This window comes from Macaca thibetana, chromosome 20 (genome assembly GCF_024542745.1).
Source record: "Macaca thibetana thibetana isolate TM-01 chromosome 20, ASM2454274v1, whole genome shotgun sequence".
Taxonomy (NCBI): domain Eukaryota; kingdom Metazoa; phylum Chordata; class Mammalia; order Primates; family Cercopithecidae; genus Macaca; species Macaca thibetana.
The window spans coordinates 30,286,502-30,302,431 of NC_065597.1; the positions used below are offsets into that span (position 1 = coordinate 30,286,502).

The 15,930-nt window shown below is 47.8% G+C and overlaps 1 protein-coding gene across 1 annotated transcript in view; it reads left to right on the forward strand.

Annotated features, from left to right (window-relative positions):
* Window positions 1-15,930, forward strand: part of MAP1LC3B (microtubule associated protein 1 light chain 3 beta) — a 371,166-nt gene that overhangs the window by 234,002 nt on the left and 121,234 nt on the right. The gene's annotated exons all lie outside the window — the stretch shown is intronic.

The following is a 15,930-nucleotide window of genomic DNA, read 5'->3' on the forward strand; positions in this document are numbered from 1 at the left end:
GAGAGATGTTTAGGAATTACCGTGGAGGCGGGCAAGTCTGAAATTCACAGGGCAGGCCGGCAGGCTGGAAACCCAGGCAGGAGCTGATGCTGCGGTCTTGAAGCAGAATTCCTCCATCCCAGAAAAACCTCGGAGTTTGCTCATAAGGCCTTCCTCTGATTGGATGAGGCCCACCCACACTGTCAAGGGTAATCTGCTTCCCTTGAGGACAGCTGATGGGAGAGGCTGACCATGTCCACCAGCACCTTCTCAGCAGCACCCAGGTGGCTGTCTGACTGGACCATTGGGCACGGAAGCCTGGCCACAGGACATGTGAACCTCACCATCAGCCCATCAGGGTCTGAGCCAGGTATCAGAACCCACTCAAGTGTCAGAACCCAGGACCCAGTGATACCAGAGGATCGGAACCTGCTCGGGTTGACACACCAAGGAGTCACACCTGCTTCTCACTCCGAAGTGCTTCCCGGAGACGTGCTTTCACATGCTTTCTTTGATATGAAATGTTACTTGGGAGACTCTCCAGCACACTGCAAAATGTAAACTGTGATTGTATGCATATGTGCCTGTGTATCAGAGGATCCAGATGCGACGTGCTGTTTAAAATCTTTTTGTGGGGTTGCCTCAGAAGGGCTGTTTTGCTAAACAAGGGATTCTACAAAGTGACCACGCAACAAAAAGAAACTTCAAGTTTTAAATTTCAGCTAATTCTCTCATCTACAACAAACCCTTCTTTAATAAAAATGACTGCAATGAAAAAACTTCCTAAATAACAGAAAAACTGCCTGACTCAAATCAATGAGCAATATCACTCCAGCCACATCCAAGGACTGAAATGGCACAAGATTGCTGCTATGCGATCCGACCCGTAGAATTCAAATGTGCATGACCTTGTCCTTATGAAATGAATGGTGGGAGCGGAGAAGCCAGCAAAGGAGAGTTACATTCAACTCAAAACCAGGAAGTCAACTTCTCCTAAGAAAGGCCCCTTAAAATGTTCAGGAGAGTTTGTATAATCGCAAATACATGGGGGAAAAAATCGTAAATATACTTTTGATTATGGTTGAAGAAATGGAAGAGAAGTCTACTTTGTAAATGTGGGGGCAAAGCCCTCTGACTTATGAAATGGGGGGTAGGGGAAGGGAAGGAAACATTTGGGATTAAATATTGTCATCTGAGTGGCGCAGCTGATGAAAGCCAGGAAATTCTAAATGTGTGCACCGACAATCTGCCACTCCAATTTTACACTCTGGACCCCCGAACAAAAGCTACACTGTGAGGTGCCTGGGGACGGCGCTGGCGTGACTGCGGAGGGAATGGGGCGCACGTTTCCTTTCAATTTAATGACTTTTCAGTGGTGAGTGTGAAAACCAAAATGTTGTTCTGCGAGGCAAGGCGGACGCTCGGCCCTGCCCCCTCCCCCAAGCACTCCAGTGAGATGATTTCGTGACTGGGGAGAGTCATCCTGCCCTGCATCACCTCGAAGCATTTAAATCCAAGGGTGCTGCCACCAGTAGGATCCCTCCCGCCCCCGACATGGACACAGCGGGGCAGCCACACCATCCCTGCGTCCTGAGCCCAGACAACCCTGGCACTGTCCCCACCACAGTGAATCAACCCTGGCCACGGCTGACGCTGGCTCTCTACAGAAAGCCAAATGCCAGCGTGCAGGGAATCAGCCCAGGAGGGGACTGTGTGTGTTCAGAGTCAAAGAGCCCCTTAGAATGGCAGGCACTGTTCGCTGACGCGCATTCTGGAGGGAAATGACAAGGAGACCGTAAGTCACAGCGACCCCAGGGCTCCCTGTGTTTATTTACTGAGTTCAGCCAACAGCCTTCGAAGTGATTTAGACGGCCCTCCAGATAAAACTCTGGGAGATTCAAAAGGGGCTTTTACAAACTTAACCTTGCCTGGGTGGTGGGCACAGGTGGGTGGGAGAAAGCACAGAGGAGGCGTCAGAAGGGGCCTGGGGCCTAAGACCACCTCCCGTGACCGCCTCCGAAGTCTAGGGGTGGTTCTCTGAGCACAAGACTGGGATGTCCAAGGGACAGAGGTATCCTAGGCCCCAGGCCCAGGAACCCAGAGCAAAGACAGCTCCGCAAGTCGCCTGCCCAAGCGTGAAGCTGCAGAGAGTGTCGGAGGAAAAGAAAAAACACCCAAGCCTTGAGAGCAGAGGGAGAAACCATGAGGCAACGGCCAGGTGCGGCGGCTCACGCCCATAATCCCAGCACTTTGGGAGGCTGAGGCCAGAGGATCGCTTAAGGCCAGGAGGTTGAGGCTGCAGCGAGCTGTGACTGCACCACTGCATTCCAGCCTGGGTAACAGAGCAAGACTCCATCGCCACAAAAAAATAAAAATGAAAATGAAAAATAAAGGAGTAGAAGGCCGGGCATGGTGGCTCACGCCTATAATCCCAGCACTCTGGGAGGCCGAGGCAGGCAGATCGTTTGAGGTCAGGAGTTTGAGACCAGCCCGGCCAACATGGTGAAACCCCTTCTCTACTAAAAATAGAAAAATTAGCTGGGTGTCGTGGCAGGTACCTGTAATCCCAGCTACTCGGGAGGCTGAGGCAGGAGAATTGCTTGAACCTGGGAGGCAGAGGTTGCAGTGAGCCGAGATCACGCCATTGCATTCCAGCCTGGGCAACAGAGCAAGACTCCATCTCAAAAACAAAAAAAAAGGAGCAGGAAGAGAAGAGACATAAATAGTAGATTTGCTGAATCCGAGAATTCTTTCCCTTTGTGCACTTTCAGGCTGAGATCTCTGGGCTCTGAGAAGAGCCACCTGGAACCTTGCCAGTGGCCTCCGCCCTTTTTCAGAGGAGAACAAACACTGCTGCAGCCTGCGCTTGTCCCTTGTTGTAAGGGATTTCTTTGCCCTGGCTTAAAGAACATCCCAGCCTGCACTAATGGGCCTAGGGCGATGCCCACACTCGCAGGGACCCAGCACACACCGCCTGTCCTCCTCCTCCAGGCTGCCCCGCAGCCCTTCAGCCACGCAGGATGCTGTCCCGCCTCCACACCTCCATCTAGGCTGTTCCCTCTGTCAAATGCCCTTCCCACATGACTTCCCCCTAAGAAATCCTAATTGTCCTTCAACACCCAACTCAAAAGTCATTTGAGTTGCACCTGGGACAGAAGAGACCACACTCTGCCCGTGTTCTGCAGAAACTCCAAAGGGAGCAGGACACGCTTACCCCTGTGAGTCTCAGAGGCGGGGTCCGGTGTTCATCTGCGTGCTTGGCCCCTGAACATGGCAGGTGTTCCATAAATGTTGGGCCCACTCCCCTAGACATCAAGAGGGCTGCATTCTTCAACAAAGCCCCTCTCAGTGACAAGTGTATCTCAGAGCCCCCACAGTCTCTGACCATAGCAACAGGACAAACACCCCAGTCGAAGTGGGGGCATCCCAGGCAGCAGGCCGGGACTATGCTGCATGTTTACGGGCTCAGTTATAGCCCTCGACCATGCCACAACGCCCGACCATACCACGGTGCCCGACCACGCCTCAACCATGCCACGGTGCCTGACCATGCCTCAACCACGCCACGGTGCCCGGCCACGCCTCAACCATGCCACGGCGCCTGGCCACGCCTCAACCATGCCACGGTGCCTGACCATGCCTCAACCATGCCATGGCGCCTAGACTTTTATCTCTATTTCTCAGGTGAGGACCTGAGGCTCGGAGGGCCCCATCACTTTCCCAGGAGCACTGGGCAAGAGGCAGGGACTGTGCACAGCCCAGAGCCACCGTCTCTATCCCTCAGAAAAGCAGCCCTGGGTCTCAGCCTTTCCTGCAGGATTCCCAAGCAGGGCTCAAAGAAACCCCTTCCTCACTCTAAGATGGGTCCTAAAAGCCCAGATGCTGGACCTGAATAGAGGCCTGTGCTCATTGATTTGACTTTTCCTTCTAGATAACTGGCCCAAATATCTGTTGTTTTCCCTTGATCTTAAGGTAGCATTTTCGGGACAAGCAGGAGAGTCTCTGCTCCCCTTCACCTCGAGCCATAAACCGGGGGACAGCACCACCTCCTGGCCGGCAGGGATGCGGCACCTGCTTGGTGTCTGGCTTGCAGGACCCCAGCAGCCCTCCTCGGACGTCCTGAGCTGCCAGTCTCTCCAGTGCCAGTTAGCAGAGGAAGTCAACGAGGCACGGGGTTCCCGTAAGGCAAGTAGGGTGGGCTGGCCTCGCTGGGCTCAGGCAGTGATGCGAGAGTGCAGGTGCTGTACCGGTCAAAGGGCAGGCCCAAGCCTGGCCCATGAACCAGAGGACGTGGGCTCCCTGCAGCTGGGAGCGGGAAGCACCCTGCAGAGGAGCCCAGGGGAGCTCCAGGAGGAGGACGACTGGGCCAAGGGAGTCCCATACACGAGCAAGATTGGTGGGGAGGGGGGCCAGGAGAAGAAATTAGAGGTGCAGGGCAGACAAAATCGGAAGCCGCAGTTTCTCAGTGCCCTGGGTACAACCTTGCACCAGGAGACACCTAGCCAATATGTCACGAAGAGAAACTGGAGAAGTTGTCAGCAAGGAGGCATGTGTGCCGGCCGCGCACGACAGTGTGTGTGTGCTGGGGAAAGACGTGGATGAGGCAGGCAGGGGCCGCTGCCTGGAGCTTCCACGGGGTGGGAGAGAGAGCAGGAAGGACACGCACAAGCACACAGACGATGGGGATGCATCATTTGTTAAATTAAATTTCCTCCCTGGCACTTCCGATAAATACTGTTGAAGGACAAGCCAGGGTCCCCCGGAGGTAGAGGCCACTTGAAACTTTAATTCATTCATTCACCTGCTCGCTCATTCATTCAGTAAATGTGAACGGCACCTCTGTGCCAGGCCAGGTGTTGCAGTAAGCACTTTATCCACATCATTGTATCATCAGATTTTTTTTTTTTTTTTTTTTTTGGAAAGGAGTCTTGCTCTGTCACCCAGGTTGGAGTGCAATGGTGCAATCTCAGCTCACTGCAACCTCCACCTCCTGGGTTCAAGCAATTTTCCTGTCTCAGCCTCCCGAGCAGCTGGGATTACAACTGTTCACCACCTGTGCACAGGTGCACACCACCACATCCGGCTAATTTTTGTATTTTTTTTAGTAGAGATGGGGTTTCACCATATTGGTCAGGCTGGTCTCGAACTCCTGACCTCAGGTGATCCATCCACCCCAGTCTCCCAAAGTGCTGGGATTACAGGCATGAGCCACCATGCCCAGCCTGTGTTATTAGATCTTCAGCATAACCCCCATGCAATAGGAATCAGATATGAAAATTGTGTCCCAGAGAGGTTAACTAACTTATTCAAAGTTACACAGCTTCTCAGTAGCAGAGCTGGAATTTGAGCCAAGGTTCAGCCCCAAAGTCGAGGTATTAATTGTGATAAGTTCCACAGTGGCCCTTCATGTAGAAGGTATTTCCTGAGCTCCTATCACAGGGCAGGCAGTTGAGCCAGGCTCAGGGACTACACCGGGGACCAGAACAGAGCTGCACCTGCTCACACCAAGCAGATGGGCAGAGGGAAGGCGTGGATGCACAAACCAGCAAGAGAAGAGGCACCAAGCAGAGCTGCCTCCACCCTAGCTTGCGTCTCATGGCTCTGAGCCTCAGTTTTATCATCTGGAAAACAGGGATAAAAGTAAGTTGATGTGAAAATTTAAAAAGATCTGACACTCAGGATGTAACACTCCTGGTGCCCCTAAATACTTCAGTGTGTATTTCCTGAAAACACAGACATTCTCTTTCTCAAGACAGCACAATCCTCAAAACCAGGAGGATTGCCTGGATACAATGTTACTATCAAATCTGCTGACCTGTCTCCCATTTTACCAAGTGTCCCAATAAAGGCTCGTGTACCAAAGAAAATACTGAACTATGCATTGCAGTCTTGTCACATCTTTTTTATCTCTTTAGTCTCCTTCATCTGGAACATTCCTCAGTCTTTCTGGCCTTTCTCTCAGGCCAGTTATTGGGCAGAATAACTTCAGCTGGAGTTTGCCTGATGTTTCCCAACGGTTAGACTCAGGGTTTGCATTCCAGGCAGGAAATCTGCAGAAGTGACGTTGCATCCTTCTCGGTGCTGCATGTCGGGAGGCCATGAAGTCTGTCTGTCCACGCCTGGAAGATGCTGACATCGATCAAGGTGGTGTCTGCCAGCCTTCTTCATTTGAAAGTTAAGACTTCACCCTTCGTAATTAGTATCCTGTGAGGAGGTTCTTGGAGACCATGTAAATTCCTGTTACCCATGAAATGTTCACCCACTAGTTTTAGCATCTACTGATGACTCTTTCCAAAATCAATCCTTACCATGATGGTGGCCGAGTTGTGGTTTTCCAATCACGTTCTTTCTTCATCGGCTGGCTCTGGAGCAGACCTTCTTCAAGGCTGATTTTCACCGAAGACTGGGAAATCCATCTCCCGGCATCCTTCTCATTCCTACAATTTGTTCTCCCCACAATACTCAGAGAGGGCTTCTAAACGAGGAAGCCAAAACGTGTTCACATGCAAGAGCGTGAAGGGGGAACCCCCATCCCATTCCATACACAAGAAATTAACTCAAAGTGGATCAAGCCCTTAAATGTAAGAGCCCAAACTTTAAGCTCTTAAAACATGAGGATAAATATTCATGACCTTGGGGATTTCCAAAGGATTCTTAGCTATGGCACCAAAACCACAAGCAACAAAAGGAAAAATATATATATAAACCTCATCAAACCCAAAAAGCTTCAGAGGACACTATCGAAGAGGGAACAGATAATCCATGGATGGAAATAAATATTTGCAATACCTTGTACTAGACATCTTGTCATATATCTAGTACGAGACTTGTGCCTAGAATATATCATTAATTTTTAAAACTCAATAACTAAAAGATAACCCAGGTGCCTGATAAATACTTGTTCAATAAATGAATTAATGAAAACCACACACACACACACAAAATTTGCTATGGTGCTTACCTTCAAGACAATAGTCATTTTAAGAGAGAAAACTACTGTTGTACTAGCATTGATTTCCCCGCAACAACCATCTTCTAGATTAGTGTTTTCATAGCACAAAGTTTGGGAAATTCCAGACCAGGAGTTTGCTGCTCACCGAGACTCTCAATAGTTGCCAAAATTAGACCAAGACTCAATATGGTATGAGCAAAATGAGCATTTTCATGCACGCCTGGGTGGGAGGTGAACATTGGAACCATCTTTCTAGAGGGTGATTTATCAACCATAAGCCTTAAACCTGGGTACACCCTTTTACCCAGGAAAGTTCTTCTAGAAAATTACACCAAAGGAATATTCACAGATTGATATAAAGACTGGACGATGAAGATGTTTCTTGTAGCCGTGTTCATAATATCAGAAGATGGCATGTAACCTAAATGACTAACATTAAGTAGTGATTAAATGCATCATGGTGCCCCAGACCATGCCATGGAGTGCTGTGCTTCTGAAGATGAAATCATAAAGGAACTTTGACATGGAAATTGTCATAGCATATTGTGTAGTGGGGGAAAAAAAAGTGGGTTATAAAATATTACATAGATATAACAAATAAAGGACATGTATCCAAGATATAGAAAGAATGCTTACAATATAAAAATAAAATAACTAATTTAAAATGGGGCAAAGGGCTGGGGGCAGTGGCTCGCGCCTGTAATCCCAGCACTTTGGGAGGCCGTGGTGGGCTGATCACCCGAAGTCAGGAGCTCAAGACCAGCCTGGCCAACATGGTGAAACCCCATCTCTACTAAAAATACAAAAATTAGCTGGGTGGTGGCACGTGTCTGTAATCCCAGCTACTCAGGAGGCTGAGGCAGGAGAATTGCTTGAACCCAGGAAGCGGAGGTTGCAGTAAGTCAAGATGGCGCCATTACACTCCAGCCTAGGAGACAGAGTAAGACTCCGTCTCTAAATAAATAAACAAACAAACAAACAAACAAATGGGGCAAAGCATTGAAGAGATATTTCTCCAAAGAAGCTTCAGAAATGGATAGATACCAATAAGCACGTGAGAGGATGTATCAGGAAAAAAGCAAGTCACAATCGCAATGAGATACCACACCATGTCTGCTAGGATGGCCAGAATAAAAAAGACAGACAATAGTTGGTAAGGATGAGAAGAAATTAGATTCCACACGCAATGCTGGTGGGAAGGCAGTAGTGGAGCTGCTATTGAAAGCAGCTTGGCAGTGCCTCAAAATGTTAGCTATAGATTTACCATATGATTCATCAGTTCCACTCCTAGGTATACACCCAAGAGAAATGCAAACCTCTGTCCCTAAAAAACATGTACATAGGCTGGGCATGGTGGCTCACACTTGTTATCTCAATGCTTCTGGAGGCCAAGGTGAGAGGATCACTTGAGGCCAGGAGTTTGAGACCAGCCTGGGCAACACAGCAAGACCCTATCTCTAAATTTTTTTTTCTTTAAATTAGCCAGGCTTGGTGGTGCATGCCTGTAGTACCAGCTACTCAGGAGGTTGAGGCACGAGGATAGTTTGAGCCAGGGAGGTCGATGCTGCAGTGAGCTATAATTGCACCACTGCACTCCAGCCTGCGCAACAGAGCAAGGTGCCATCTCTTAAAAAGAAATAATGTGGCCAGGTGCAGTGGCTCACACCTGTAATCCCAGCACTTTGGGAGGCCAAGGTGGACGAATCACTTGAGTCTAGTAGTTCAAGACCAGCCTGGGCAACATGGTGAAATCCTGTCTCTACAAAAAATACAAAAATTAGGCAGGCATGGTAGTCTGTGCCTGTAGTGTCAGCTACTAGGGAAGCTGAGGTGGGAGGATGGCTTGAGCCTGGGAGGCAGAGGTTGCAGTAAGCTGAGATTATACCACTGCACTCCAGCCTGGGTGACAAAGTGAAACCCTGTCTCAAAAAAAAAAAAAGAAAAAGAAAAGAAAAGAAGTAGAGACAAGCAAATCTCCAAAGAACAGCTGCCAGGGACTCTCTGTTCACTAGGCTGGGGAAAAGGGTTGAACTGGGTTTCCTCTCCCTGCAGCAGGAGAGGCTGCTCCTTACCCCCATCCACCACCAGGGCACAAGACCCCCTCCAGGTCTCCAGGTGCCAAAAGACTGGCATTTCCAGCATCCCCTGAACACCCGGGCAGTCTCTTTGTCCCTGTCCACAGGGTGACACTTTCCCTACCCCCATAACTAGGGGAGGAATGGGAGGCAGGCTTTCAACTGGGTCACAGCCTGTTGGGCACAGAGCTGTTCCCACTTGAGCCACCTCTCCACAGGCTCCTGTGGACCTGCTGTCCAGCCTGCCTGACAGCCCCAGACTGTACCAAATGCCACCCACTCCTACATGCCTGCAGCTCTGGCTCGTCCCAACCTCCCCTCATTGACCATACAAGGCAGGACATCTGAAACCTTAATGCACAGACATGTCACCTGGGTCTGGTTAAGGTGCAGATTCTGCATCTGGAGTCAGGAATGAGGCTGCATTTCTGTTGTTCTAGGTTCCAAGGGAGGCAAAAACCCGGTCCATGGAACACACGTTGAGTTACAAGATCATGAAAACCCTACTACTGAGTCAAGTAATGGGATACGAGGTTCTCTTCCTGAACCACCTGCTTCCCACGCTGTCCAGAGGCCCTGGGGAGGCTGCTCTGCTCTGTGGCCAGTGTCCGGGGATCGTATTTGTCTCCTTGCTGACAATCAGGCTGTCAGGATTTGGAGATACGGAAGGCGAGGAGCCTGGGGAGCACCAGCAGAGTAATTTCCCACCCCCAGAGCTTGTTCTCTAAAGAAAGACGACCATCTTTCTTTAGGGGTAGAATTTTGCAATTCTTGTGCATTCTAAGGTTGATATTCTGCTTTCTTTCCAGGAGGGTAGAGACAAATACAGGAAGTGAATTAAAAGTTAGTTTAGCTGAGTATGAAAGGAGATCAAAAGTAACAGTTAGGGTGGGCACGACGGCTCATGCCTATAATCCCAGCACTTTGGGAGGCCAAGACAGGGAGATCACAAGGTCAGGAGTTCGACACCAGCCTGGCCAACATGGTGAAACCCTCTCTCTACTAAAAATACAAAAATTAGCCAGGCGTGGTGGTGTGCACCTGTAATCCCAGCTACTTGGGAGGCTGAGGCAGGAGGATCACTTGAACATGGAAGACAGAGGTTGCAGCAAGCTGAGATTGCACGACTGTACTCCAGCCTGGGTGACAGAGACTGTCTCAAAAAAAAAAAAAAAAAAAAAAAAAAAAAAGGCCCAGCATAGTGGCTTGTGCCTATAATTCCAGCACTTTGGGAGGCCAAGGTGGGCGGACTGCCTGACCTCAGGAGTTCACGACCAGCCTGGGCAACACAGTGAAACCCCGTCTCTACCAAAATACAAAAACATTGGCCAGGCATAGCAGCATGCACCTGTAGTCTCAGCTACTCGGGAGGCTGAGGCAGGAGAATTGCTTGAACCCAGGAGGTGGAGTTGCAGTGAGCCGAGATCGTGCCACTGCACTCCAGCCTGGACTACAGAGCGAGACTTCGTCTCAAAAAAAAAAAAAAAAAAGTAACAGCTAATGCCGGGTGATGACCAGAAAACACAGTGCCCGCCTCTCTTTCCTTACCTCTGCCACCCATCCTCACTGGGGATCTTTGGATGGCTGGAGCCCCTGCCTACATCTAATGGAATCGCAGGAGAAGTGGGGGTTGGGGGTTGGAGGATGAGAAAGAAAAGTATTTGAGGACCTTCTCTAGGTCTGGTTCCGACACCTCAGGCCCCTTATCCCTCTTTATAATTATTATCCCCCTCTTGTACAGACTTAAGAAGCTGAGGCTCAGAAAAGGCTAAAGGATTTGTCCAAGGTCACATGGCAAACAAGCTGGCAAAAAATGTTTGTTTTCCTGACTCCTAAGTCAGGTTCTTTCTATAATATCAGAGTCTCCTAAATCGAATGTCTATATTAGCAGGTAAAGCAAAGTACAAATGGCATTATCACAGGGTGGCAGCTGCATAAACTGACATATTCCAATTAATTTGAAAAAGCATGTTGGAGAAAGCAAGCATGAGGAGAGGCAGTAAAACGGTGGCAAGGCATGTGGAATCTTCCAGATACAGGATCTTAAGGAATTGAATGAATGAATTGAGACTAGGTATTTATTTTAAGAAACCAATAGAACTTCAAAACTCCCATTCATTCAAAAGTATTTAACAAGCATCTATTGAAGAGGCCAGGTGCAGTGGCTCATGCCTATAATCCCAGCACTTTGGGAGGCCGAGGCGGGTGGATCACCTGAGGTTCAAGACCAGCCTGGCCAACATGGTGAAACCCTGTCTCTATGAAAAATACAAAAATTAGCCAGGCATGATGGTGCATACCCATAATCTCAGCTCCTCAGGAGGCTGAGGCAGGACAATCCCTTGAACCAGGGAGGCAGAGGTTGCAGTGAGCTAAGATTGTGCCACTGCACTCTAGCCTGGGTGACAGAGTGAGACTCCATCTCAAAAAAAAAAAAAAAGAAAAAAGCATCTATTGAACACCAGGCCTGTGGTAAAGGAGAGAGAGAGGGTGATAGGGATCACTGCAGTTAATTCTCACAACAATCATTTGTCATTCCTTTCCATGCATGAGGAAACCAAGCCTCAGACAGGCTAAGTGTCCTGCCCAATTGGGATGTGAACCTGGTCTGTCTGATCCCAGAGTCAGCAGTCCTGACACTGCACATCCATCACTCCCTTTTCACCTCAGAAACATCCAGCTCTAGTCTCTATGAGCACATAAAGAATGTATCTGAGATTGTTCTCAATGCTGGCCTAGACTCAGAAAAATCCTGCTCGTTCTGATCCAAGTAAGTAGGAGACTGACTTACTTTATGCTATATAGTGATATGCTACCTACAAGAAATAAACATTAAAGGCATAGACAAGTTTGAAATAAAAGCATGGTTCTGGCAATGCTAGAATAATAAATACCAGACTCATCCTGCCATACTATACAGCTAAGAAAATGAAATTGATGAAACGGTTATCAATTCAAGAGATCATGCCTGAGGGAGGAGAAACAAATAAGGTGAGCCCTATGAAAAAAAAATAGGTGGTGACAGAGATAGAGAACGTCCTTCTCATGCACATCAGTGGACTCCACACAGTAGAGGAAAGGAACAACGAACTTAAGACAGCATAATAGAAATTATTCAAACTAAACACAAGGAGGAAGGGGCAGGAGAGGGGGAGGGGGAGGAAGGGAAGGAGAAGGGGAGGAAAAGGAGGAGGAGGGGAGGGAAAGCAGTGGAAGAGGAGGAGAAGGGGCCGGGGAGGAGTGGGAAAAGAGGAGGAGGGAAGGAGGAAGAAGTGGAAAAGAGGAGAGGAGAGGGGGAAGGGGAAAAGAAGGAGGGGAAAGGGGGGGTAGGAGGGCAACAATGACGACAATGATGTTTTAAAAACCCTTGGAACAATATAAATAATCTAACACACATGTGACTGGAATCTCAGAAGGAAAAAGAGGGAACAATAACAGTGGAAGATATATTTGCCGAGTCAATGGCTGAGAATTTTACAAAACTAATCAAAGACATCAACTCACAAATCCAAGAAGATAAGAGAACCCCAAGCAGGATTTTAAAGACACATAATATTTAAACTACTAAAAAATAAAGAGAGGCCGGGCACGGTGGCTCACGCCTGTAATCCCAGCACTTTGGGAGGCCGAGGCGGGCGGATCACGAGGTCAGGAGATCGAGACTATCCTGGCTAAGACGGTAAAACCCTGTCTCTACTGAAAATACAAAAAATTAGCCGGGCGTGGTGGCAGGCGCCTGTAGTCCCAGCTACTCAGAGGCTGAGGCAGGAGAATGGCGTGAACTCGGGCGGCAGAGCTTGCGGTGAGCCAAGATCGCGCCACTGCACTCCAGCCTGGGCAACAGAGCGAGACTCCGTCTCAATAAATAAATAAATAAATAAAATAAAGAGAAAGAGAACATATTTAAGGGCAGCCCAAGAAACTAAAGAGCAAAGTTAAGAATGACAGCAGATTTCTCATCAGAAACGACATAATCTAGAGGACAGTGAAGTGTCATCTTTAAAGTGCTGAGAGATAAATAACTGTCAGCACAGACTTCTACCCCAGGGAAAAATATCTTTCGTAAGTGAAAGTAATTTTTTCATTTCAGAAAAACAAAATCTGAGATGAATAATTATCAGTAGACTCGTGCTACAATAAATTAAAGGAACTTTTTCAGGTAGAAGGAACATGAAACCAGACAGAAACTTGGTTCTATACACAGAAATGAAGAGCTCTGGAAATTGTTCAAACGAAGGTTTGTACGAAAGAACTTTTAAATCACTCTAAAAATATTTAATGTCTAAAGCAAGCTTGTCCAACCCATGGCCCACAGGCACACACAGCCCAGGGTGGCTTTGAATGTGGCCCAACACAAATTTGTAAACTTTCTTAAAACATGATCAGATATTTTTTGTGATTTTTTTTTTCTAGCTCATCAGCTATGATTAGCGTTAGTGTATTTTATGTGTGGCCCAAGACAATTCTTCTTCCAATGTGGCCCAGAGAAGTCAAAAGATTGGACACCCCTGGTCTACAGCAAAAATAGAAGCAAAGGATTATGGATTCAGAAGTACATGTATGACAATAATATACAAAAGATGGGAGGAAGAAATTGGAACTATGAAATTCTTACATTATCCATGCATGATATCTTATTTGTAGGTAGATGGTGAAAAATTAAAGATGGATGTATACTGTAAACCCTAGGATAGCCAAAGAGATATCATTAACTGTTCAATACAAATACAATTATTTGGAAAAACAGGTCTAAAAATAACAATACTGGCCAGGCGCAGTGGCTCATGCCTGTGTTCCCAACACTTCGGGAGGCTGAGGTGGACGGATCACTTGGGGTCAGGAGTTCGCAACCAGACTGACCAATATGGCAAAAACCCATCTCCATTAAAAATACAAAAATTAGCCAGGCATGGTGGGCACCTGTAATCCCAGCTACTCAGGAGGCTGAGGCAGAAGAATCGCTGGAACCCAGGAGGCGGAGGTTGCAGTGAGTCGAGATTGCACCATTGCACTCCAGCCTGGGTGACAGAGCAAGACTCCATATCAAATACTACTACTAATAATAAAATACTGAAATAACAAAAATGCAAATACAATAACAATGTATTGTGGCATTTGTAATACATGTAGAAGTGAAATGTATGAAAAAATAGCAGGAAGGTAAGGGTGGAAGAAATGTTTACTCTTCTCTCTTCGACCAACTAACCACACCTGTAAAATGAGAAGAAAGTCTATGTCATAGGGTTATGAAAAGAACTAAATGACTTCACACATGTACAGTACCAAGCCTGGCGCTTGATGTGTGGTGAGTGCTTGGTAAATATTTGTTAAATGGACAAGTGAAGTGTTTGGTGTCATATATTCATTCACTATAAGAGAGTCAGGATTTCTCCCTAAAAAGCTGAACGTAGATTTCCTATATGGGGCTCACCAGGAAGTTGGTTAACTGCCAACAAGCGTTGTGTCTTCAAGCCCTAGTCTGGAAAACAGTCCATCATCCAATTTTACCTCCCAAGACTCGGTTCCTTCCCAGGAGCTTGTAAGTGAGGCAGACAGAGTTTAGTTAGTAATGGCAGTCAGGAAAAATAAACTTGCCTAGAGAAAGGGACAAAGAGAACCACAAATAGCTTATGTCGGGAAAAGGAATGTTTTCATCTCCTCGACATCTGTAATGCACATTTATCCTGTGATGAGCAATTGCACTTCTGTGTCTGACCTTGGGAAGACCCTGGAAAGTCTGGCCGGTTTGAAGACAAATGTATAAACCACACGCAAATTTCACAGCAAACCAGCCAGTAAATATTCTCCAAACTGCCCTTGACATGTAAATGTTACCATGAATCTTAATGGCTTTACGCCCAAATCTTAGGCCTAGGAGCAGTCAGTAAAGTCCATGGAAAGATGTTCAAACGGGCTGTTGGTCAACGGAATGGCCCATTTTCCACTTTGCGTAGGAGAAACGTGATCCTGCTTGGATAGAAAGGGAGTTTGTGTGAGCAAAGGAGGTGTGTGGGAAAGCCCGGGGCATGGCGGGGAGGAGCAGGTCAGTCTTGGAGGCTGGCATGTTGGACACTCCATGCCCTTGATGCCATTTTGCTCTAGCAATTTCTGCACCAACCAGCTGTGCACAGGTATAGCCAACACCCTGCCTATCTGCACCATGTATATCTTGCTTTCAGCCCAGCCTCTCTGCCACTGCCTCATGGGACCTGCAGAAGCCATCCAGCTACAGAAATGCAAGGACATGTCACCCTGTGGGACAGCCCACAACAGTGTGGGCAGACAGCAGTAACCCCTGTCGAGTTTCCTAGGTGCAGCCTGCACACATCCTCAGAAAGCCCAACAGAACTGGGTCCCGACTGCCCGCCAGGGCGAGCGGCAGCCCTGACTGGAGTTGATTCTCCTCGTGCTACTTACCCAAAGGGAGCATCTTGCTGGATGAAACCAACTTGTGGAACTTACCAAATTTGATAATTTACCAAAAATGTGCCTATTTTAGCTCGTTAAAATGTGTATAGTAATTTATATTGGATGGGATGGTTTTGATAGATTTTGAAGATTTCTGCAAAGCTCTAAGTAACTGGGTTTTTTGGGGGGTGGGGCTTATTTTTGAGACAGGGTCTCACTTTGTCACCCAAGCTAGAGTGCAGTGGCGCGATCACGGCTCATGGCAGGCTTGACCTCCCAGGTTCAAGAGATCTTCCTCAGCCTCCTGAATAGCTAGGACTACAGGCGTGTGCCACCATGCCCGACTAATTTTTTAATTTTTATAGAGATGGGGTCTCACTATGTTGACCAGGCTGGTCTCAAACTTCCAGGCTCAAGTGATCTGCCCTCCTTGGCCTTCCAAAGTGCTGGGATTGCAGGCATGAGCCACTGCACCTGGCCCCTAAGTAACTGATTCTCATTTTGTCTTCATAATAG